The 24,085-nt window shown below is 44.6% G+C and overlaps 1 long non-coding RNA gene across 1 annotated transcript in view; it reads left to right on the top strand.

Annotated features, from left to right (window-relative positions):
* The window catches only part of LOC106722449, a 150,958-nt gene extending 128,029 nt beyond the window's left edge, over positions 1 to 22,929 (top strand). The window contains exons 3-6 of the long non-coding RNA XR_003095176.1: positions 3,563 to 3,701; positions 8,156 to 8,270; positions 19,067 to 19,130; positions 22,880 to 22,929. This is a non-coding gene — a long non-coding RNA (uncharacterized LOC106722449). The remainder of the gene's footprint in view (positions 1 to 3,562; positions 3,702 to 8,155; positions 8,271 to 19,066; positions 19,131 to 22,879) is intronic.
* Positions 22,930 to 24,085: the final 1,156 nt, after the last annotated feature.

Genomic DNA, 24,085 nt, shown 5'->3' with positions numbered 1-24,085 from the left:
GAAAGAGAATAAATATTTTGACATAAAAAAAGAAAAACAGCAGGAAATTGTTTGTTCCAAAGCCTCTGTTATTTTTTCTTTTTGTGTTACCAATAATTGATTTTGACTACAGGAAGTAGGCTACCCTGTACAGGATGAAGTTTGCTCTGAATGTAGAAACCATTTGGAGTCCGTTTGTGTTCATCTCATTAATTTTCTTTCTGCCTGTTAACTTCTAAGTAACACTTTCGAGAAAGGGTTGAAGAGTCAGCAGAGGGAAAAAAAAGTAAAATCCAATAGACTCTGAAAGCCTACAGGAAAATAAATTAATTGTGCAGCTGTGAGAGAGGCATTTGAAGGCTTTTCTTTTAGCAGGTAATAGCCAGCAGAGCTCCAAACTAAAAGCCTGATCCAGCCTCAATGGCAGTTAATAGCAAAACTCCCATTGACTTAAAGATGATGGTTTGGATCCTGAAAGAGAAATGATAGGGATCAACTGCAGTACCCAAGAGTCTGCTGTAGAGGGCCGTGAAAAATATTATTTGTCACTGATATTTGTCTAGGACCCAGTGCCATCTTACAAGTCTCTGACACACCAAAGAAGTGGCACATCATCACGAGAAGTTCTCAGATACTAGAGAGGAGGCTTGTATCTAGGAAGTACCCAGATGGACTGACTAGCCTGAGCAGAAAAACAGTGGCTCAGATCTTCAATGTGCGAGATACTGGGTACATCCACTTCATTTCACTTTGTGGCTAAGTACAGACTGTCAAAAAGCTGGAGGCTGAATCGATTCAATCTTCACAGGTTAGTCTAAGCTGTGTAGAATGAACCAATAAGCAAATGAACAGGCATTCACGTTTGATTCCAGAAATGCAGCCACATGCCTGTAGTGACTCAGGCCAGTAGTTGGGGGTGCTAGACCATGCTTCCCTGCTGGGCTGAAGCAGACAGTATAGGCCAAACCTGCCCACCCAGTGGGGGGAAGGTCTGTGGGGATGGTGCAAAACTTCTTGGGATGCTGGGGGACTGAGAGTTAACTTGAGTCTGGAGGGGATCTGGGACAGAAGTTCAATAAACCCATTTAACCTAAATCAGTTAAGTCTGATACTACATCCAGCCAGGATTATCTTAAACTTGTTTCGACCATTTTGAAAGCAGTTCATGTGCTCTGAACTTCTGTTGTGTTACAGATTTGAGCCAGTTTCCAATCACTTATACCAGTTGATGTATAATTTTGATGTATAATTGATGTATAATTTCTGTCCCTAGCCTATGGGAATGGTCTGTACTTTGTGGGACCAAGCCCTCAGAAAGCTTCCCTCCTGCCCCCAGAACCTGGTCTCATTCCCAAAGATTAAATAATTCTCTTTCTTCTTTGTCAGTCTGTAAGTGAAATGGTCTGACTAAGTTGCAGCTATGGACATGTATGTGTATGCCTAGACTGTGTGTGCTCAGTAGCTTACGCATGGATCTATTGCAGTTAATAGTTGTTGGATAAAATGAGTGGCAAGCGGTGCAGCGGGTAAATTCTTGCACCATTGGGAACAAGGGCTAGGCTAGAAACCAGAGCTTGCTCCCTTGTTGAGCAACAGTTATCATACTGAGCCACTCATCCTCTGTCTTGTAGAAGCACAAGGGGTAAAAGAATACACTAAACTTCTTTCTGTTTTGCCTCCTGTTTTGGCTTTGAAGTAGAAATCAACTGTCTCATCTCCTAGGCGAGTGCTCTGGCCACTATGCTGCAGAACCAGGCTCCTCAGTGATTCTCTCTCTGGCCCAGTGAATCTTGAATTCTTTCTGACAAGGCAATACAGAAAATATAAGAGGATGGAGAGTGGCTCCTGCTCTAAATCAATCTGCAGGTTGGCAACAGAGGCATTTTCCAGTTTTGGTGAGCAATACAGATTTGAGTCTCCTTAGGAATAAAACCTCAGTTCTTGACTTCTTGGTCTTGTGCAACAGGAGCTCTGCTATTGCTGGATTGCTAAAGGAAAGTGCAGACCATGCTCATGCAATGGAAGAAACATAGTATGTCACAGGCTGGGGGTCCCGGCAGTTGTTCTGAATGAGGTGCCAGATTAAAATATATCAGCCCCTGTCTTCAGAGTTTTCTGACTGACTAGTTCCAGGGAGCTACAAACTGAGTATGTTGACTTTAGGTGGCTCTCTCACTCTTTTTCTGGACTTGGCTCTGAGGGTACCTATAGACAAGCAGTGAGTCTGCTCTGATGCAATTAGAGCCTGCTGGAGCATGGTAAGTACTGCTCTGCAAAGACTCCAGTGTTACGTGTATCAGTGCCCCTGCACTGAAAAATGGCAGCAGGGGTGCTTTAACCAAAGCACATTCAATAAGCTTTAGTTAAAGCACCCCTGCCACCATTTTTCACCATGGGCACGCTGATACATGTGACACTCCAGGTGCTTTAATTAGTGTGGCTCTCAGAGCCGCTATAATTAAAGCGCCTCCCCACTCCCGGAGCACATCTGTAAATGCCCTGAGTGTCTGTGTAGCTCTGTGCCTCACAGGGGGTTTATGAGGACTGATACATTAAAGAATGGGAGGTGCTCAGATATTTTGATGCTAGGAGCCATATATGTACCAAGATAAAACTCACCCATATTTGTGCAGTGGATGAAAATGTACTCTCCTGCATGAAAATTGGGACATTTCAGTGTCAGTGATGTGGAACAAGCCTGAAGATGGGGTGTGTGTTTATCTATTGTGTCTGCCTCACATGGGAAAAAATTACATTTGTTGGCTCATAATTATCTTTTGTACAAACAGACACTGTCCCTCTAGCCAGGCAGCTCCTGAAAACCTATAATTATGGCATATGATAACTACCAACATAAATCTTAGCTGTTGCTTGTATAAAAATTATAAATTACTGCACCAAATCCTATTACTGCAGATATTAAAGGTTATTAGACGTTTATTTAAGCCTTGATTTTTTTTGTCTCGCCTCATAACTTTTTGTGTTTAATTTTGTTCATATTTCAGGACTCCAGCAGGTGTTATACAGACCTGGCATTTTAAAAAATTCATTGATATGAAATTGGACTAATCAGAAAGTTTTTTGGAGAGTGGAGAGAGGTTTAGCTTCTATTATTCATTTATGGCCAGATTCAGCCTCTGTCTCCAACCTGTGTAAGCATCTTGGTCCTACAACAGCCTCATTCATACCAGCAGTGTTAGTCCTGCAGTAAGCATTTGAGCCCTCCAAATAGGACTGAACTGGGTAGACAGACCTATCACAGGATGAGCTCCGTCCATCTGGATAAGTCCTGCAAGATGCTGAGCGTACTGACCCCAGTCCCGTGAAGCATTTAAACACATGACTAAGTTGTCAATTTTACCCAAGTTAAGTGTTGTATATAAGTGCTTTGCTGGATCTGGGCCAGCGGGCTGAGTACCTTTTGTGGCTACAAAACTCCAGTGAATAAGGCAGAAAGAATTATGTCCCCAGTTATACCTCCATCTTATGGTCATTGAAGTAGATGCCAAAGCCTCGGCCAATTTTAGTGGTGTAACATCAAGGTTAAATGAACAGTTAATACTTTTATTCTCTGTATGTCAAGTCCTCAGGTTTGAAAGGTTGGTGATCTATGCACAAGGGATGCAGCATATTCATAGAAGAAGTTCTTTGCAATGCTATGGTTCCATCTCCCTACTTATGAAAGCAGACTATCAGAAAAGAATAAACTGAGGAAGACACAGGTAAGGACACTGGCCAGTAGAGACTGGTGGAACCAGGAATCAGTACTCAGCTGACAGGCTGTTTTTTGGTCTTCTGCATTAACCCTGAGGCAGACCACCTTTTCCCCAGAATACGATGTTTCAACAAAGGAAAGCAATTTGTATTGTATGTTACCTGGGTACCAAAAAGCAAGAAAGAAACCAGGCAAATTTGTAAGGCTGCAGTATGCATTCAAAAAACCCATTGGTGATGACTGAGATGTTTGCCACATCTCCTCCATTCTCTCCAAAAGGTATCTCACCACATTTTCCTTCTAGCTTCCAGGAGCTGAAAGCACTCTGTGGCAGTGCATCTTTGGTGCCTGCCACTTTAAGGGCTGGAGCAGGCAGCCAGCAGGTGCCTGATTAAGGCGGCCATTTTCAAACTTAGGCAAGTCAGACAGAGGCAGCAGTTTGCTGCTTGCAGCCAAGAGAGCAAAATCACCTGGCTGAGCTGCTGCTCCCAACATCTTGGAGGTAAGGGCAGGAGCTATGAGAATGGTTTGGAGGCTCCTGGTCCTGGGCATGATCTGAAATTTCACCCTGCTGGGGTACGGAAGCCTGGTGGGACTTCCTGTGGTTGGGCAGTGCCATTCAAATACCAGGACAGCTCACCTCCCCAGTGAAAGGCAGGTTGGGGGGCCTTAATAAACCCAGCCCCCACAATGGTGCGGGTAAGAGGGCCAGGCACAGCTGAGGCCACCTGAGCCCCACAGAGCTGTAAGACCCCAGAGGCCCCAGTGTGAGGGGGCAGTTGTGTGGCCCTAGGGAGAGGGCATGAGTGCCGCAGTGACCTGCACAGAGCAGGGGGCATCTTTATGACCCAAAGGACTGTGCATAATCTAGGTGCTAAGTGGGACTGAAGGGACAGCCTGAAAAGCAGCTGAGGAGACAGCACATGGGCCATCCCCCACATGAGTAAGAGCGCCAGTGTTATAGTGGAAGGCCCTAGTGAGAGGGAATAGTTGGAAGGCATGAGTTGAAGCCCCAGGTTAGAGGGTGGGTAGGCCAAGGTAAGTCCACAGATGCCTGAGGCCACAGTTGGGCTGGAGGCCAAGTGTGTGGCTCAACCAAGGAGCTAGGGTGAGTCATGACCCCAGTAAGTCTTCAGGCATGTTGAGGCCACATGAGTGGGTCAGAAGGATACCCAGTAAGTCCTCAGATGCTGAGAGGCTGAGTTAAGGTCAAAGTGTAAGACCTTGTTCAGATGCCATCTTTGAGGCATGGGCCGTCATGTAGGGGAGGTATGGAGCTATGGATAGTGTCCCCTGGCACCGGGGCATACAATGAGCAGCCTCCTGCATTTACCACCAGTTTATTATACCAGCAAAGTTGTGGTAGGCGAGACTGAGCAGACTGCCCCATATAGACGTGTGGGCGGACCAACATGAGATCTCGGCCCCAGGATGGCCCGCTGTCACACACTCCTTTTCTTATAACAGCTCTCACCTTTCATCATCTTTGACATTCAGACCTGTCTGCTGCATTTGGCTCTGTGTGCTGAGCTCAAGGATTTTACATGTACTGGGCAACATGGATTGAAAGTGCCTATAAAATACACTGTGAATCCTCATGCTAACGAACATCCAAAGCATTTAAATTAAAAATAGAAAAGCAAAATAAGGAGAACAGCAAAATAAAATAATCTGCTCTGACCAGCCTGACAGTTTGTGCTGGGCGCAAGTCACGTGAACTGTGGAAGCATAAAATTGAAAATGGATGCCTGGACCTGGCACCTCAGGTCTACTGAGCATCCTCATGTCAAACAGGTGATATCTGAGCCTTTCTAGGGTTAATTCAGCCCTATTTGCAAGAATATATATGTATAGTATTTCCTTTGGTACTTCTGAAGGACAGATCCAGAATAGGGGCTCAATTGGGTTAGACACTGGACAAAAGTAGTGGAAGACAATCATATGATGGCATTATAGACTGGAGAGAAAAAAATAGTGCTGTTAGTTCGAAAATCCCCTTAACCTGTTCACAACTCAGGTTGCCACTTCTGTCCAGGAACATGTCTTGGGGTTTAGTATTGTTGCCCATAACCCTAAAATCTGCATGCTTTCCACTTCCACAGTAGCAAAATCAAAGTCGCTAGTGAGCTTCATGGAATTTTTGACAACAGTCCCTTTTGGAGGGGAGGGGAGGGGAGGGGAGTGGGGGGCGTCAAAACTCTGTTTAGGATTGCATGTTTGTCATTCTTATGAGGGAAAGGATTTTTGCAACTCTATGGCTGCATAGAGGATGTCTTCAACAGATTTCTTCAATCAGGGGTGCTGCTCTAAGAAGAATTTCTGAGGAAAGATAGGATTCACCTGCTGAAAAAAGGGAAGAACATCTTCTTCATGAAGAGACTCACTACCCTTATGAGGAGGACTTTAAGCTAGGTTCAGTGGGGGACAGAGACAGAAGTCTGGAGGTACATAAAGAGCCAATTAGGGCAATTAGCTAGTTGTCTAAGTTATCTATACACGAGTGTGAGAAGCACGGGGAGCAAGCAAGTCCTAGTCCAATCACAAACGTATGGTGCAATGGCCGCAGCTAATTTAAGAACAGCCTTGTCTAGGATGGTTTAGAGGCATCATTCTGCCTTGATCATGGAGCTGGACTCGGTAACCTCCTGAAGTCCCTTCCAGCCCTACTTTTATATGATCCTTTGATCTCAGCTTGCAGTGTTTGAACCTGGATTTTGAATAATCCTGAGCAATCAGGGATGTTGTTCATTGTTGATGAATATGGTATTATACACTTTTATAATGGGTTCTCATGTTGCAGGATCCCAAATCTCAGTTCTCTAATATGTCTTAGTAAAGGAGAAGCTAAGGCACAGAGTGTCAGAGGGATATGTTCAGGATCATGATTTCTGGGGTCCATAACAAACATATTCTTGTATAGTCTTCCTCATAGATTCATAGATGTTAGGGTCGGAAGGGACCTCAATAGATCATCGAGTCCGACCCCCTGCATAGGCAGGAAAGAGGGCTGGGTCTAGATGACCCCAGCTAGATGCATATCTAACCTCCTCTTGAAGACCCCCAGGGTAGGGGAGAGCACCACCTCCCTTGGGAGCCCGTTCCAGACCTTGGCCACTCGAACTGTGAGGAAGTTCTTCCTAATGTCTAGTCTAAATCTGCTCTCTGCTAGCTTGTGGCCATTATTTCTTGTAACCCCTGGGGGTGCCTTGGTGAATAAAACCTCACCAATTCCCTTCTGTGCCCCCGTGATGAACTTATAGGCAGCCACAAGGTTGCCTCTCAACCTTCTCTTGCGGAGGCTGAAAAGGTCCAGGTTCTCTAGTCTCTCCTCGTAGAACTTGGTCTGCAAGCCCTTAACCATACGAGTGGCCTTTCTCTGGACCCTCTCCAGGTTATCCGCATCTCTCTTGAAGCGCGGCGCCCAGAATTGCACGCAGTACTCCAACTGCGGTCTGACCAGCGCCCGATAGAGGGGAAGTATCACCTCCTTGGATCTATCCGTCATGCATCTGCTGATGCACGATAAAGTGCCATTGGCTTTTCTGATGGCTTTGTCATACTGCCGACTCATGTTCATCTTGGAGTCCTCCTAGCTGTATCAGCCACTGTTCTGATCACCGTTCTTGCAGCCTCCTTATACAGTGCTCCATACAGTTTCCAAAAACAGTGTTAGAAGAAAGCATGTGTGTCTGAATATATTTCAAGACCTGGGAATACCTGCCTTTCTGGCAGTCTCAGAGGCATCCTTGCCTTCTGCTTTAAATTTGGGGATGCTTTATGCCACATGCATCTTGGGAGAAGAAATGGCTCTGAAATCTCTCAGTTCCAGGGGCTAAATCTTATTTGACAATGGCAAGTGGAATTATTCTGAATGTCCCTGTTGGTAGGGTTTGAACTCAGCTGTGCAAGAAGGACTCTTGTTGTATTCCAGTCAGTCACTTGCATTCAGACAGTAATTTCACTTTTAAAAATTGATAATGCATCAGGTTGGAAAAACCTCTCCTGCCTGTCAGTCATCTTTTTATCACTCTACCAGCACAAAAGGAGCCCCTTTCAGAATTGAACTCTGCTAAGCATGCCATATTTTTGAAACTACGCTGCCTTTTCTTTTTGTTCAGCTGGAATTATCCAGTTGATTGTTTCAAAAGCATTGTATATCTTCATGTGTTTGATAACAATCATCTGCTTTAGGGAAACATTCTTCACTGTTCACAGTGATTTTAACTTGAATACTTTGTGTGGAATTTTGTTTCCCTTTGTGTCTAAATGGGAATTTTCTCTCCTGGCAAAGTGGGTGGGAAAATGCTGATCCATTTGATGTCTCCCTTGAACCAGGGCAAATGGCTCCCTGGGGTGCAGTAGAGAATTAGGGCCCACAATCTCTTTAAACTGGCACTTCTAAATTCCCCCTTAGGGGTAGGATTAACCTGATATGTTTTATTCTCACCTTTGCTATTACAGGAAATTGTGCAAGATTGGGCAGAACAGCAGGTCATTCCTAACCCCTTTAGGGCAACAGCAGCTGATTGACCGACAACTTATGCATCATCTACACACTTGGCTTTTTCATGTCATGGTAAGTGCAACATTTTGGTGCTGAGTGGCACATTGCTGTACTTAGACTCCTTTGGTAACACTGAATGCTTTGGAAAAGTGGATCTTCCCACACTGGCACAACTGACTTGACTTCTCAACTAGGATTCAGTCCTCAGATGGGGCAACTGGTATATATCCATTAGCTCTGATGAATCGCATTGATTTCCTCTTGAAGATTTTTGGACCGGGATCCATTTCCAAGGAAGTACACTTATTCTTGATGCCAGGGCTCTTTATAGAGTCCTCCTTGGGCAGTACTTTTCATGAAGCTGAACAATGTTGCAAAGCTGATGACACAGCTGTGGGGAGCCAGTGGTAAAAGAATATAAACTTGGGGGTAGAGAAGAGGAAAACAGGATTTTTGTCTCCAGTGTGATAGGATAATGGAAAACAACTTAAGACAGCAGCTTCATTGCAAGGCTCAGTGGAAGTTAGGTGTTAACTACCTTTGATCCCTCTGGAAATTTCAGTGGCTACCTCTCTGAGACTTAATTTCTGCATCTGTAATGAAAACAGAGTAAGTTGTTCTCTCAGTAATGTCTATAATAGTAGCGATGCAAGATTATTCTCTTTTGCTATGTTTCTTTGCCTTTATGCTTATATGAGGAGTGATTTCCGAAATGGGAAAGAAAAATAATTATGGCCATGACCAGCCTATAAATCTTTCTGTAACCCCAGGGCCAGATTCTCAGCCAGAGGAGAATGGTGTAGCTCCGTGTGAAATTAGCAGACTTATACCATCTGGAAATTATGGGGTTTTTATATGTAAAACAAGGGCAAAAAATTACTGAACATCCAGGATAATGAGTCTATGAGCAATAAACAGCAGTGGATAAATAAAGGATAATTATCATCAGACAAACCTCATTTTTGAAAGAATTACCAAACAGTGTGGTAAATGTGATATATTTGTATTTCAGCAAAGTCCTTGATACTGTCTCTTGTTAAATGTTAATTGGAAAATGCATTCGGATTAGCTTGGAGAGGAATGCTGCGATGTGGACAGAAAGCCAGCTAAAATACCATAAATAACATCTTATCTAACATCTTTAGTAATGATTTGGAGGAGACGTTGGTGTTTCTGAGGAATCCAAATACACAGCCCTAATATAAAGACCCAGCTTTGAGAATCTGTTGTCATCTTGGATAAATCATGCGACTGCATATATGCTATGGTCTCTTTATATTTTTATCCTGCAGCCAAATGAAGGAGACTGTTTACTTTGTTAATGGCACCAATTAAACAGTGTAAATATAATTTATAACTCTATGCTACCTTGTAGGTCAATAGATCAATATGCACAAACTACCAAAACTTCTTAGACTGAAATAGTTCTTCTTGAGAGATTATTTCATTTTAATGATGGGCTTTTAGGACACAACTGGAAAAAAAATATGGAGTTGCACATGTGCGTAATGTTTGTAGAATTGAGGCCTTAAATCCCTCTGTGCTTGCTGCCTTAACTCACAGATGTGTTGTAAGGAAAGCATCTGAGAGATTTTGAGGCATTCGTACCCTGTGAGGCTGGGAGCCTTATAAACACTACTAGAGATTAATTCACTCTGGTACAGAGAGCCAGCATTGAAGCCCCATCTCAACCTTAGATGTAAAGATACATGTCCCTTATCCTCGAAAGTCATTCTTCTATCAGCTGCTTTACAACAACAGAAATTATCATAAAACAGCGTACTGCAATTGAGCATGCCAAATATTGTCAGGTAGACAGAATGTAATTATCCAAATTGGAATCTGGACAGCATACTAATTCAAGTTTGTAGCTATTATTCAGTGCTTTTCTTTTTCTTTTTATCCATTGGTTTATTCATCATCTGTTAAATATCATAGCACTTCTGTTTGTTTTTTCTTTCTTTACCAAGCAATATAGATTGGATTTCTCTATTCTTTCTTTAGAAGAAGTTCACCTAAAAGAAAAATCCAGATTGCATGCAGAATTTTTTTCCTCCCCCTGTTATCACAGCATCTCTGATCTTTTTAGACTTTTCCAGATGAGACATAACATTCCTTTTATACATCACAAAAAAGCCAGCATCTTGGAGGGACTGAATTTTCTCCTTCAATAAGCTCTTAGGTGTCAGACCTTTGGGGAGTAGGCTCTCGTGGTTACAAATGGAAATTAAGGAAAAAAGTTTTCCACCAAGAGCAGCAGCATCTCCTTATCCTTGTGTTTGTCTGCTGCCTTTAGAAAGAGAGCTCCAAGGGGGACCTCAACAGGCACCTTCATCTCAGCAGCACTACCAGTACACTTATACATCCCTATGTGCATCTAGGGTCGCTTGTACACGTGACGATGTCACAATGAACACACAACAAAAATGTCGCTTTGTGAGGCTTAATAGTGTCACACATTACATGAATGTGAATTTGGGGGGTTTTAGATGAGTTTGCATTGTTACAAACTAAACTATGTCCTGATGTAGCTTAGTGTGCAACAATGCATTCAGCTTCTCCCACCAGCCATTAGAGAGGTGGGCAGGCTCTGCAGGAAAAAAGGATCAGGCCCCTTGCCACTTCTGCCTTTGGCAGGTGCCTGCTTAAAGCAGAAGCAGTGAAGGGCCTGATCCTTTTTTTTTTTTTTTTTTTGGTGGAGCCTACCCACAGCCAGTGGGTTGAGCAGCCCTCAAGCTGCAGAAGGACCCCAGTTCTTTTCTCCATGGTGGCAGCACCCCCTAGGACCACTGAAGCAGGCTGCTAGTCAGTCGGGTGTTGACCCAGCTCAGAGGTTAGCACTCAGCCTGATCCAGCTCTTCCCTGGGAGGCACCGCTGTCACGGAGGGAAAGACTGCCCCACGCCCCTGCAGCTCAGGGGCTGCTCAGTCCACTAGCAGCTCACCCCCGGCCCACGGGCAGGCTCTACTGGGAAAAAAAAAAAAAAGGATAAGGCCCCTCACCATACCATGACAGAAAAATAAAACCCCTACATTGAAATGGTGGGTTTCAGTTAAAAACCCACCATTTCAATTTAGGGGGAATAGAAGATTAAACCACTGCCATGTGTACAAGTGTCTTGGATGGCAGTATTCTAGCTGTGTAAGTGGAGTTTCTGGCACTGATGCAAAAGTAGTGATTCAGCTTCCTTTGCACTGTGGATGCATAAGCATGCACATGTAAACAGAACACGCTCGGTAGGCTATGCCCTAGCCTATTGCCAATGCATCTGTTCTACCTGCTGGCTAGTGCAGGAACCAGTCCAGCCTTGGGGCTGTATCTGCTAGACGATGTTACAGAGCCTGTGGACTGCCTGAATCATTGAAGCTCTCCAAACCTTTTCCTAAGATCTGGAGAGCTTTGAATTGATTCGGACCTTTTTATTGGTCCCCTGATTCTATTCGGATTTGGAGATTTGGCCACCGAATTGGGCTGAATCTCCTCCGAATTGAATCAGCACCTGAAGTTTCGCACAGCCTTATAATCCCCCTCCACTTTCCCTTGCCAGGAATTGTTTGCCTTCAGAGCTACCCACGTTCTGCTTTCCCACAGATTTCAGAAGGAGAGTGGCCACTGATCAAGCTCAATCCTTAGGGTACTAGTTTCTATTGTGCATATTGTGCACTCGCATGATCAAGGGACAGCAGGGCAGGTCCTATAAGGAAAGGTTACGGGACCTGAACCTGTTCAGCCTCCAGAAGAGAAGGCTGAGGGGGGATCTTGTGGCCTGCTATAAACTAGTCAGGGGGGATCAACAGACCCTGGGGGAGTCCCTGTTCCCCCGGGCGCCGCCAGGAGTGACCAGGAATAACGGTCACAAGCTGGCGGAGGGAAGGGTTAAGTTGGACATCAGGAGGCGCTACTTCACGGTCAGGGTGGCTAGGGTCTGGAACCAGCTTCCAAGTGAGGTGGTGCAGGCTCCCACCCTGGGGGTTTTTAAGAGGAGGTTAGATGACCATCTTGCTGGGGTCATTTGCCCCCCAGTACTCTTTCCTGCCATGGCAGGGGGGCGGACTAGATGATCTGCCCAGGTCCCTTCTGACCCTAGAAACTATGAAACTTTATATTGCTATCCATGCAGCAGTGGTCATCTCCCAAATCTCTGCTTTCCCTTCAAGGTCGGTGCAGCTGCTCAGCTGACCAGCTGTAATGGTAGATTGCCTGGGCTATTCTGTAAACTCAACATAGATTGCCTGGGCTATTCTGTAAACTCAACTCCTTATCTAAGTTGTATCAGTTTTATCTTCCAGTTGTCCCAGTACCTTGTTTTAAAGGGAGGCATGCCTTTTACAAGGTCTTTGGATGTTCTATACTAAAACCCCAGAGCAGTTTTTACGGTCCAATCCCTATAGCTAAACTGGCGGGCAGCAATCTGCTACCTTCAGAAACTGGTGTCTCTCATTCTGTTTTATACAGACTGTAATACCATATTGTAGCATCTGAGTTCATTAGGCAACTGTGATTGGCATCTGTCATCTGCAGCTCATTTTTCATAGTCCCTCTTGCCCAGGGGACAATTAATGTGCACTGCACTGTTTTGGTTTGTTTTCAAACAAATTATAGGGGGATCAGTTGTGGCAGTCCCTATATTTCGGTTTTCTTAAAAGTACATTGTGCAGTGAGCCTTTTATTAGTGAAGACAAGATTGAAGTTAGATTAGATTAATCCCAGTGCACTCACTACCTATAGTGTTGAGGTGCTGCAGTATCTCTTCAGGGTCCTTTAAAATAAAAGCTCTCTCTGGTTTCATCTTTTAATCTTCTGCTGAAGTTGGCATGGCATCCACGAATATGGATCTATCCAGGGGAAACAAAAGTTCTTCTTACTTGTGTTTAATTCCATTGACTTCTGGGATTATTATTTGTATTAATTTCCCAGTTTGCGTGTTTGTAAAGTGGATACTGAGGTTCTATCGGACTGAGTCTTCTGTGCCTGAGCATAAGAGTGTCTGTGCGGGAGGGGTGTCAGAGCCCTGCAACATCAGGACAGTGTCTTTCATGGACGTTGCTGCACTGGAACATGGATTTAGCAGAGAACCACCAGGACCCCTCCCTTCCATTCTCTGCCCCCATCATGATATGCCCTTTCTTCCAAGACTGGGAGAAGAGTTGGATCCTAGCTACTTCTGATAGAGAATGTCTCTACTCCCCCACTTCTGGAACCGTTGTTCTTTCCTAATACTGCTGGATTTAATTACAGACTCTGATCAAGCCTCTATATTGCATGGACCTCCTATGCCACCTGCTGTTCCAGCAACTGGTCTGAGGCTTTTGGTCTGAGACACCTCCCTTGATTCCTTCTATTACATAAATGTGTAACCTCTTCCATTGCATTAGTTTGACCCTGGTTTGGCAATAATCTTGCATGTGGGAGCAGGCATTACACCACAAACCACGAAGCAGATTTGCATTTTGTTCAGCATCAGTTTGGAATACATAAGTAGCATGCCCTTGTTCTGTGCTACATATGCTGAGGCACAGATGGATATTTACAGTAGTTGTATAGTTCCCTTTGTACCTGTTTTGTTTTGTTAATTGACCATTCAGAAAAAGATCAGGAGGGTCTGCAGTATGTCCCATTGGTAAGGAAAAAGTGAGCTCCGAGAGTTTGTAAGGACAGAGAGGAAATACCTAGCACAGCAATCGGATTTTTCTCTCCATTGTTTTCAGACAAAGCCACCAAAATGTTCCCTCTGTTATTTTTAGCTTGTTGAAAGCGGATGTAGCCACTGCAGTGTCAGATCAGAAGGATCTCATCTCCCAGGAGCAGAAAGGCAGCTCCATCACTCTGCTGCTGGACTGCAATGTCAAGTCTTGTGTAATAAGCTCTAGCCTTTCTTCAGCACAGAGCCAAATGCCATCCTGCGTAACAGGTGCAAATGATAACTGTTCACCACTAACCTACACATGATAAATGCAGATACCTTTCTGTGGCCTGACCTCATTCACTCAGCTTGTTACTCGGTAATGTGCAGCTGCATGTTGCAGTGCTGACTCTTGTAATGTTTACAGGGGCTGTTGTAGATAATGACTGAAGCTATTTCTCTCTGTAGCTTGTTCCTAAGCATTAAAATTTCTTCTTCATGAACATATTAGCTAAGAAATGGGGTCATATTTTAATGTCATCTAGAATGCTCCTGTCATCAGGCCAACTTCAACAATGGCATTTGGCACAATTCAGTGAGATATGTAGCACTCCAACACCCATTGATTTTGGAGGGAGATGATCTGGCTAGCATGGTTAAAAAAAAATTGTCATTACAAAAAATGGTGAGGGAGTCATCAAAACTCCTGGGGAAGGATGGATTTGGACAAAACATTTCACCAAGAAATTTTGAAATGAAGTTTTTCCCGATAGAAAAAAAGGAAGAGGGGAGGAAGTTTTCCTGCCTGGGTCCAGGTGGGGTGGAGGGTGCCCACAGGGCAGCATTTTGCAGTATATCACTTCCAGTAAAAAATCAGCAAGCAAGAGCTTCTGGGGAGACAGTGTCAGCTTCCACTGCCATGCTCCAATATCACCCCAAACAGAACAAATGAAGCTGGCTTAATGCAACTCCATCCCGCTGCACAAGGACCTGCAGGCAAGTTAGCAGCACTTTGTGATGGAAGGTGTCATATATCTGTCTGCGTATCAGTGCTTTGTAATAATAACTCTATTGACACTCTCCTTACTGCTTGACAAAATTGCTGAGTTCATAAGAGAGGTTTTTTATTTACTCTTTGGGAAATTCCAAGAACCACTGGTCTGTGGTTTGCAGTTCTTTAAAATTACCCAAACATTGCATGAAAGCACTTTACGTAAGCGAAATAAAACAGGCAAGGGAGCCCTCCCAGGTATAGATCATAAAATCTTTCCTAGAAGCTCAGCAGTTCCTTCTGGCCATAAAGAGGAGTAGCAGTGGAGTTTCCCATAACATGATTTACGGTTGTTACTGATCCCATCCAAAAAAAAGAATAAAGCTTGTTTGTTTCGGGCCAAGATGATCACATAGTCAAATTCTGCCTCTAGATGCATGCTCTTCTCACCAAAAGAAACTGATTTAATCCTCATTTGTTTCCCTAGTTTAACCCCATTGCCTTCAGGTGAGTTATTCCAGCTTTACATCACATGAAACGGCAATCTTACCTGGTGTCATAGTGTACATAGAGTCTGTACTGGACACCTGAATGAGGGGCTTGAATAGCAAAACCTTAGTGCCAGGTCTCAGCAAGCGTCAAAAACTTTCTATCAGCTATTTTTCAGTGGAAGACTGGGTTTAGCAAGTAAGATACAGCTTTGCAAAAATGGTCTGCTTTGCTTGGAAATTGCTGCTGTTTTTGTTTTTGGCCAGAAAACTTTAACTTGAGATATATGACTGCTGTGTGTCCTGGGAGTTGTCACTATGGCTAGGGACAAACACTACACATAAACCGGTTTAAGTGATCAGAAACTGGTTTAAACCTGTAACAACAGATGTTCAGTGCACATAAACCAGTTTGAAAATGACTGAAATCGGTTTGAGATAAACCTGGTTGAATGTAGTATCAGACTTAACTGATTTGGGTCAAACCAGTTAACGCAATGTCTGTCCCAGACCCCTTGCTGGTTTAAGTTAAATTGGAGTCCCCCGGCATGCTCTCTGGGCTGGGCGAGGCTCTCTGCTCCACAGCAGGGCTGGCCCGTCCCCTCTGCTCCCTGGCTGAAGCTTGGCACAGACTTGCAGGCACAGCAGGGTCTGCTGGCTTCCCCATGCCCCCCTCTCCCCCCTTGCAGGTTAGGCATGGATCCCTTCCTCCTCTCTGCCACAGCAGGGACTATAGCCAGCATGTGGTATGCTAGCTAATGCCAAGAGGTGTCTGTGTGTGTCTCTGTCTTCAATTTCACTGGGATAGTCCGAGAGAACAGTGGCCACTTAGGGCTTCTGGAGCTAATCAACAGGTCAGCTGGTAAGCTATTTAAGAAGTTTGAAGTAATGTGGAGAGAGTCTATTGATTTGCTAATAAGGTGATAAAGACTGTTATCAGCCACCTCTTCCCCTCTACCCGCCCTGCTGGCTTGCTCACCTGTCAGTTTGCTGCAGGCAGTATGACAAAGCAGGGAGGAAGATTGAAAAGCTCTGCATCAACAACAGATGCATGCACTGCACACCCCTCTTGGAAACGCTCCTGTCCCTTCAGTAGCCAGCTGGGAAAACCCTGGGACTGTGTAGGTGGACATCCCTAATGAGGGAGTCCTGCTGGGGTCTGGCCGTGCCCTCCTCAGCTCAACTCCCTGTAGAAGGGACGGGAGGGCTGCTGTAGCGCCCCCCCACCCCCAGCTTCTAGCCTGAGCCACTGCAGGCATGTGCCTGAATTTCCTCAGTCCAGAGAGAATGTCTGTCCAGTTCAGCCTAGCCAGGTTAGACTAACCTGCAAAGATTAAATCAATTCAGGCTCAGGCTTTTTGAATCTCTGTCCCTAGCCTATGGGTCAGGCTCCTTAGTGAGGCTGCATCTCTGCATTTGAGTTTCTCTCCACTCTTTGTAGCCCAAGGAGTTGAGTGCTGCCCACTCTCCTGCTTGGTACATGCCAGGGACAACAGTAACGGTATCATTATTTAAATGCAGATGGGTACCGGCAAGGGGTAAAAAAGGGAAGTACAAAGGGCCAATTCTAAGAGCTGATATTTTGTTGCATTTTTCTGCCCGTCCACCAGTGTCTACATCCAAATAATAGAGAGCTGCATTACGCCTTTGCACAGTGCTGTCAAATGATGGGTTTATTCTCCGGTGAGGTAATCATCTTGCACATTTCTCAGGGAAGTCTAAGACATTGCTTCTTGGTGGCATTACTAAAATAATCGTTTTCAGAGAAGACATTTCTGTGTGACAAAAAAGTGGCCCTTTAAAATACAGCTCATTAGGCCTTGTCATGTGCTCTCTACAGTAAATGCTGCAGCTTTCACAATGGCTAGAATGGTCCCCACCCCACATGCGCTCCCCCCGGGAAATAATACAATTAAGCATGTTAGTGTTGCCAGGCTTCAGATCAGGGATGTACTGTGGCTGGAAAATAACAAACAGATTAGTAATGCTGCCAAGTGGAGATTTACAGTATCATCTCTAACTAAGCGTTTTAAAAGCTAACCAAGCAACAATGGAAAGGGGTTAAGGCTCTGGAAAAACACAGCTAATTTGACACAATTAGTTATTTCAAATCAGCTTATCCTTTCACCAAGCTTCATTAGCGGCATGGTGGCCCAATGGGCTGGGCTGTGGAGAGTGGTCAGGAGAGCTGGGCCGCATTCCTTGTTCTGCCTCTGGCCTGCCTGTCGACTTCAGGCAAGCTGTTTTCTTCCATGCATTGGTTTTCTTTCTGTACTTTTCCTGTTTAGATCTGAAGTTACTTAGAGCTGGGACTGTCTCATCCAAGATGGTTTATAATGCCTAGATCCATGGGGACCTGCTTGCTTTTGCACTCTCCAGGCACTCCTGTAATATACACAGCAACAATCATTACAGACCTCACAGAGTCCCACCGAACTTTTCCAAGGCTTTTTATTTACTCTTACCAATTTTGCTCCAATGGGGCTTGTCCTTTCTACACTCACAGTGGGGCCAGATCAGTCCATTGCTGAAAGTTCAATGTCCTGCTTAAGCCATGGTGCTTCATTCTGACTTGGATTGAACAGGAAGGCTTGTGCTCAAATACGGATCTCAAAGCAGCCTTTAGGGGACCTTGATGAGTTTTGTCTTCTCTGTTGTGCTGAAGTGCTGGAACATAAGAGGGAGAAGTCCTGAAACCATCTGGAGGGTTTATTTGATTTTGCTTCACTTGAGTCTCCTGTGAAATTTCTTTCCAGCTGTGCAGACCTTGTTACCTCTAGGCTAGATTATTGCAATGCCTTGCCCTTAAGGCTTCCTTTGAAGTGCACTCGGATGTTTTGCCTGGCGCAGCGTGTTTGCCTCTGAGATGTGTTTGCTGCTTCTGAGATGCCTCATTTCTAGAAAAGTGCAGTGCACTGGCTGCGTATACCCTGGAAATTACTCCTGGCCTCCATCTTCTCATTCAATGAGAGGAGCTCTTCCCCCCACCTTTTCTAGTACAGTTAGGATGCAGGCAGATGACCTGTGACCTCTCCTTGCATTCTGGCTGATTCAGGGCGTTGGAAAAGAGAGGCAGTCGGTCTTTCAAAGCCCTTTTGCTCCCTTTCTGCTGTTTCCACTCATACTTCCTGCTGTAGCTGTGACATTGGAACATTTCTGCTCTCACTCCTGCCTTTGGGCCTTTTTCGCTTCATGTTTTGAAGACGTCTTACAGCAGAAATTCTCAACCTGAGCATCATGTGGTGGGGTCACCCTGCACTTAGGATCTTGTTAAATGGGTGCACAGTGCAGGTATGATCTCAATATGTAGAATCAGTTTGGGGATCATCCATTAGCCCTGTGCATGGATATATCCAATTCTGCCAGGTTTCAGTTCTGCCTCTTGCAGAGGAACCACATTGACCACATACACTGCTCAAGGTACTGGGGCTTTAGAGAGGCTTTGGGGTCTTTTCTCATGCTTGGAATTTCATCCATGGTCCCAAGTTTTCTTAAGAACCAAATTCACTGACCATTTCTTTCATAATAGTAAAGACCCTAACCCTCCCCACTATCTCTTTTGTCCTTTCTTTCTCCCCCAGGTCTCCCTATTCCCTGCTTTCTGGTCTGTAAAGCAATTTTTTTTATTGTTCTTCCCTGCACAGAGTTATAAATTTAGTTTAAAGGGAAGAAAAAAAGTCTTTCTTCTCTCTTGATTCTCGGCCTTCTCCCCTGAGCGCTGCTGTTTTCAGTCACTCTGGCTGATCTCTCTGTTTATGTCCTGCAGGAGGGCTTCTAGGATGCTGATCGCAAGGGAAAAAGGGAAAAAGAAACACTTTCTCTTGAAGTTGGTAAGTAACTTTTCTTTCTTGTCTTCTAGCAGTGGGGGCACATCTAGAAGTTCAATGTTGTGTGCTGCAAGATTAGTCTTCCTGGAATTTAAAAACTATCTGGAAGTGATGCAGAGCCATTAGGATGTTTACATTTAGTTTGTTTCCAAAGACAACTCACTAAATCAGTTAATGAGCATGCTGAGCGTGTCCAGCTAAGAAAGAATGTATGCTGCACATTAGGGACAACATCAGTACTCTGAGAGCAAGGCTAAGGTGCCAGGTGGCCAAGGGTTTGAGAGTCTCTTCTGCCTAATGCCCATGTCAACCAAAAATGTCATGCCAAGTTAAGGGACAAGCCATGTTATGAATCACTGTTGCAGTCTTTCTCCTTTCTGCTCTTCATGGCTTGGGGATTCATCCCCTGAATACTCCCACAGGTCTTTGTGATGCCTGGAGAGAGAGGTTATCTGTAAAGGGCCTTGAAATGGAATCCCCTCCTAGTTCCAACCTCCTTATCAGAGGCTCATACAGAGGTGGCTTCTGGACTCTACAGTGTGCTAATGATGGGAATTGTGACACTACTAGGTGTCTGCAAAATCTATTATTTTTCCTATGGGCTTATGCTCGGCCTTGACCACAGGCTTCATAGAGTACTGGGAGTATTAAAAGTGTTCGGTGGGTTCCATTTTTTTAAAGTGAGATTTTGCAACTTGAGAGGTTGGCACTTAATGTTTTTGGTTTTTAAAAATCAATCTGTTACTATTTGAATAACTGGCACTATAGATAGATGCTTTTATAGAGCAGAGAGAATGTATTTAAGCATGCTACACGGTATGTGGGCGGGGAGAAAGTGTTCTGTACATGAAACAAGTTTTTGATGTCTTTTACAAAAAAGCACATGCCCAATAGCATTAACAAAGCCAGTGCATTGACTGCTTACTCTGGATTTCCACTGTATTACTGAGATCAAAATCTAGCCTGACCTCATTCATGTATCAGATTATTGAAACTGTTCTTTTCATTCCTTCCCTCCTTCTGTTTGCCAACAAGCACTTCCAGTTGGACCCCAGTTGTGCTTTAGTATTCTCTAGCATAAGCTCCTGTTTCCCCATGTGGTCCCATCACAGGATCTGGGTCATAAGGCATGTTAGTAAGGAATGATTAACCGCAAAGGTGGAAAAGCTGATAAAATCTGTTAAATGCCACTTGTAAGAATGAGACCAAGCATATATATTTAGAAATCCATTTAGGTTTCACCATCTTGCTTAAAATGGAATTGGATAATAATACCTGGCTGTGCAGTGCAGTTAATGAAAAGTACCCAGCGTAAAAAGTTACCAATGTAAAAGCTGAATTTTTAATGTGAGCTTTCCTTTTCCAGTAAGCTTTTAAAACCTCATTCTCATTTTAAGCAATCTACTGATACATTTAACAAATGTCAAGATGAAATGCTTCAGCAGAGATCAAAAAGACTGAGGGTTTTATTGTACTGTTCTCACAGCACTGATAGCCTGTATTGAACTTTCATGCTAAGGATCAATAGGTTTATTTGATCAAGTATGGTGAACTATCAAAGACATCTGGCTGTACCTAAAGGACACTTCGGATTGAGCTGTCTCCCAGGAGAGGACTAGGACTCTTGAATTTGTGCTTTGATATTTGATTGTGTACCTACTATTTTGATATGGACTTTTTTGGGGGGGGGGGGGCATGAGGATTGTTGTATATTCATGACTGCTTTCTGTGCCCTTCCTGGGCATGTGGTGATGAAAGCCCCCACTCACAATAGGAGGACGGAGGCTGGCACTAGTGAGGTGACCTCATCTCAGCAGTATATCTTTTTAAGGTACATCATAAACAAGACCCAATTCCTCCTGCATTATAAGATTGTTATGATGCAAACCCAAACACATACATTAAGAAATGCCAAAAACAAGGTTGCAATTTAATAGTCTTTAACTGCACTGTGATATATTTGTGCAGGACCTTCTATATTGTCAGGCACTCTGTACATGTACATCCATATATACACAAGGGTATATTTATATTTCATACAACATATTATATCTTTCCTTCATTCTCTGTGCAGGGTGAAATGCACTGAATGTGTTTGACAGATCCTTGGCACTAGACCTGTTCACAAATCACTCCAAGCAAATTGTTCATTCACTCTACCTTTCACTGCAAATGACCAGGATCCAGAATAAAGCCCAACCTGTTTGTGCTGATGAATACAGAAGGGATGAGGGAAAGTGTCTGACCAATTTGCCTTGATAAAACCGGCGTCTGTTTTCTTGGCTGTCTAGGGTAAAGAGTTGAAAACTCTCTGCTGACACACCAAGTCTTCATAAGGATGCATCTTATCAGCATTGCTAACAAAAGTGGAAAGAAGCAGGGGTTCAAGTCCTAGAGGAGCTTGGGAAGATGGGAGAAATGCCAGTGTGCAGAATTAAATATCTATGCCATGCTTTGGACCTCTTGCCAGGACACCCTGCTTAATGCAGCTCTTGTGTGCAGACTGCGCAGATGGATTGGCAAATGCTTTGTAAACTTATCTTGTTTACAAGCATTGACACCAGGGACCCCCACAACATGCTTCCTCAGTGACCTGGTTGGGAAGTTACTTTGATATCTAAGTCCATTTACTCTTTACTAAACCTGCCCACAAACAGACTTGATTAGGCAGAGCCTTTATATGTATATGAGCATATGCAGAAAAGTTTTGAGTGCGCACTCAAGCATGTGCATGGGAGGAAGCAGCAATTGGCAAGCACTGCCCGTGGAAAGCCGTGGTTCAGTATAAACAGAGGAATCCCTGTGATGGGGACTCCTCTGCTATACTCCTCTGCTATGCTCCTATGCTAGTGAGGAAGACATGTCAGCACCAGTGTAGTATAGCAGAGTGAAAGCAGAGGTTCTGTGGAGGCCCAAGAAACAGCTGAGAGATGAGGCACACTTAGTAGGCACAAGGATGCTGCTGCATCTCTTCTGGGTACATTTCAGGTTAGACCAAGCTGATCTGGCCTCTAAGGATCTTTCAGAAAGCACAATATTATCAATTGTGCCTAAGGATTAACTAAGGATTGACTAGAGGAGACAGGAAGGATTAAACTAAAGAGAAGTGGTCCTACTGGCTGGCTGCTGCAACTCAGTGGTACAGTACCAAACTATGATGTGCTGCTGAGGAGAGTATTTCAATGACAAGGTGATCAGGCTGTGATGGGAAGATACAGAGTGCAGCTACATGTGCAATTAATGTGAACCAATAAACTCCAACTGTAGCATGTTGAGCTGGATCAGAGCAGCCCTGGCTGGCAGAGGCCTGCGGGGGTCAGCCTGCCAGCCCAGTGCTGCGCTAACCTGGCTCAGTGTGCTGCCCTCAAAGGCAGCCCCCGCACTGAAGCACCCACATGTCCCAGCTAGCCGCATCAGTGTCTACACTTGAGTTGCTGTGCACTAAAGAACGCTGCCATAGGTTAGTACTTGTAAACACAAGGCAGGGTTAGTTTACTGAGGTATAATAGGGCTGCATGTGTAGATGCTGAGACTTTACTGTGGAGCTAATTAGGCAGCCCTGCAGCAAATGTATTGTGTAGATGCACCCACAGAGTGGAAGAGATCAGTCAAAAGGAACTGGCCATCGAGGAGTGCTCAGAAAGGAATTTGCATGAATGCAAACTGCTTTCTTTCACTAGGAAAGAGTCACTTTAAGGAAAAATGCCACTCTTCTTCTGTGCCCTGAGATCCTTCCTGTTGTTTTACTACAGGTGGCCTTCTCATAGCATCATATCAGGAGAGAGGAAACTGAGAACACCACAGATGTCGTTGTGGACCTGTTTCATCTCCTATTGGCTTGGGCCATCCTATTGTTATCAGCCTAAATGGTGCAATATCTGCTAAGTTACTAATATCATTGTTTTGAAAATGGAAACGGAGTCACCTGGTATGCTGAAGGGCTGCGGATCCACAGCCCATTCACTTTTATTGGTGATGTAGGCACTAAAATCAGGCCTTTGTGTCTGAGAAATAGCGATACCCCAGATCACTGGGCATATTAACAAAAGCTGGACTCCCTTTGCTAGAGACAGGCCGGAGCCAGAGTTTATATCGATATCTGAAATGCCCCCAGAGTTCAGAGGCTTTTTCTGGCTCGGGAGAGATGTCACAGCCAACTGCACCCCAATGGGAAGTTCCTCAGAGCTTGCATCTAGGGAGGATGGGGTCATTGCACTTAGTCTTGCACTTAGGATGGAACAATCCCATGCACCGCTACAGGCTGGGGGCTGACTGGTTAAGCAGCAGCTCTGTAGAAAAGGACCTTGGGGTTATCATGGACAGTAAGCTAACAACAGCGTGCCCTTGTTACCAAGAAAGCTAACAGCATCCTGAGCTGCATTAGTAGGAGCATTGCCTGCAGATTGAGGGAAGTGATGATTTCTGTCTATTCAGCACTAGTGAGGCCACATCTGGAGTACTGTGTCCAGTTTTGGGCCCCCCACTACAGAAAGGATGTAGGTACAGCATAAGCCGCGTTATCCGGTACCTTACAAACCGGCATGCTCTATTAACTGGCATGCCAGTCGACGCGACAAAAGTGAAATCAGAAGTGCCCACCATGGCACTTCTGGTTTTGCTGAGCCCCCACAGCCCAGGGCAAAGCAGCCCTTCCCTGTTCCCCGGCACACTGACACGACGGGAGGGGTGGCAGCACAAACAGGCAAAAACAACTGTTCATGCTTCAGGGAACTAGCATATTTGGTTATCTGGTACCCCGCATTCCCCATGGGTGCCAGATAACAAAGCTTTTGCTGTAAATTGGAAAGCATGCAACAGAGGGCCATGAAAATGGTTAGGGGCCTGGGACACATGACTTCTGAGGACAGGCTGAGGAAACCAGGCTTATTTAGTCTGGAGAAGAGAAGACTGAGGGGGGCCTTCAAATACTGCCTTCAAATACCTGCAGGGTTCCAAAG

This window comes from Alligator sinensis, unplaced genomic scaffold (genome assembly GCF_000455745.1).
Source record: "Alligator sinensis unplaced genomic scaffold, ASM45574v1 scaffold685_2, whole genome shotgun sequence".
In the NCBI taxonomy this organism is placed as follows: domain Eukaryota; kingdom Metazoa; phylum Chordata; order Crocodylia; family Alligatoridae; genus Alligator; species Alligator sinensis.
This window is presented reverse-complemented; position numbering and strand designations above follow the sequence as displayed.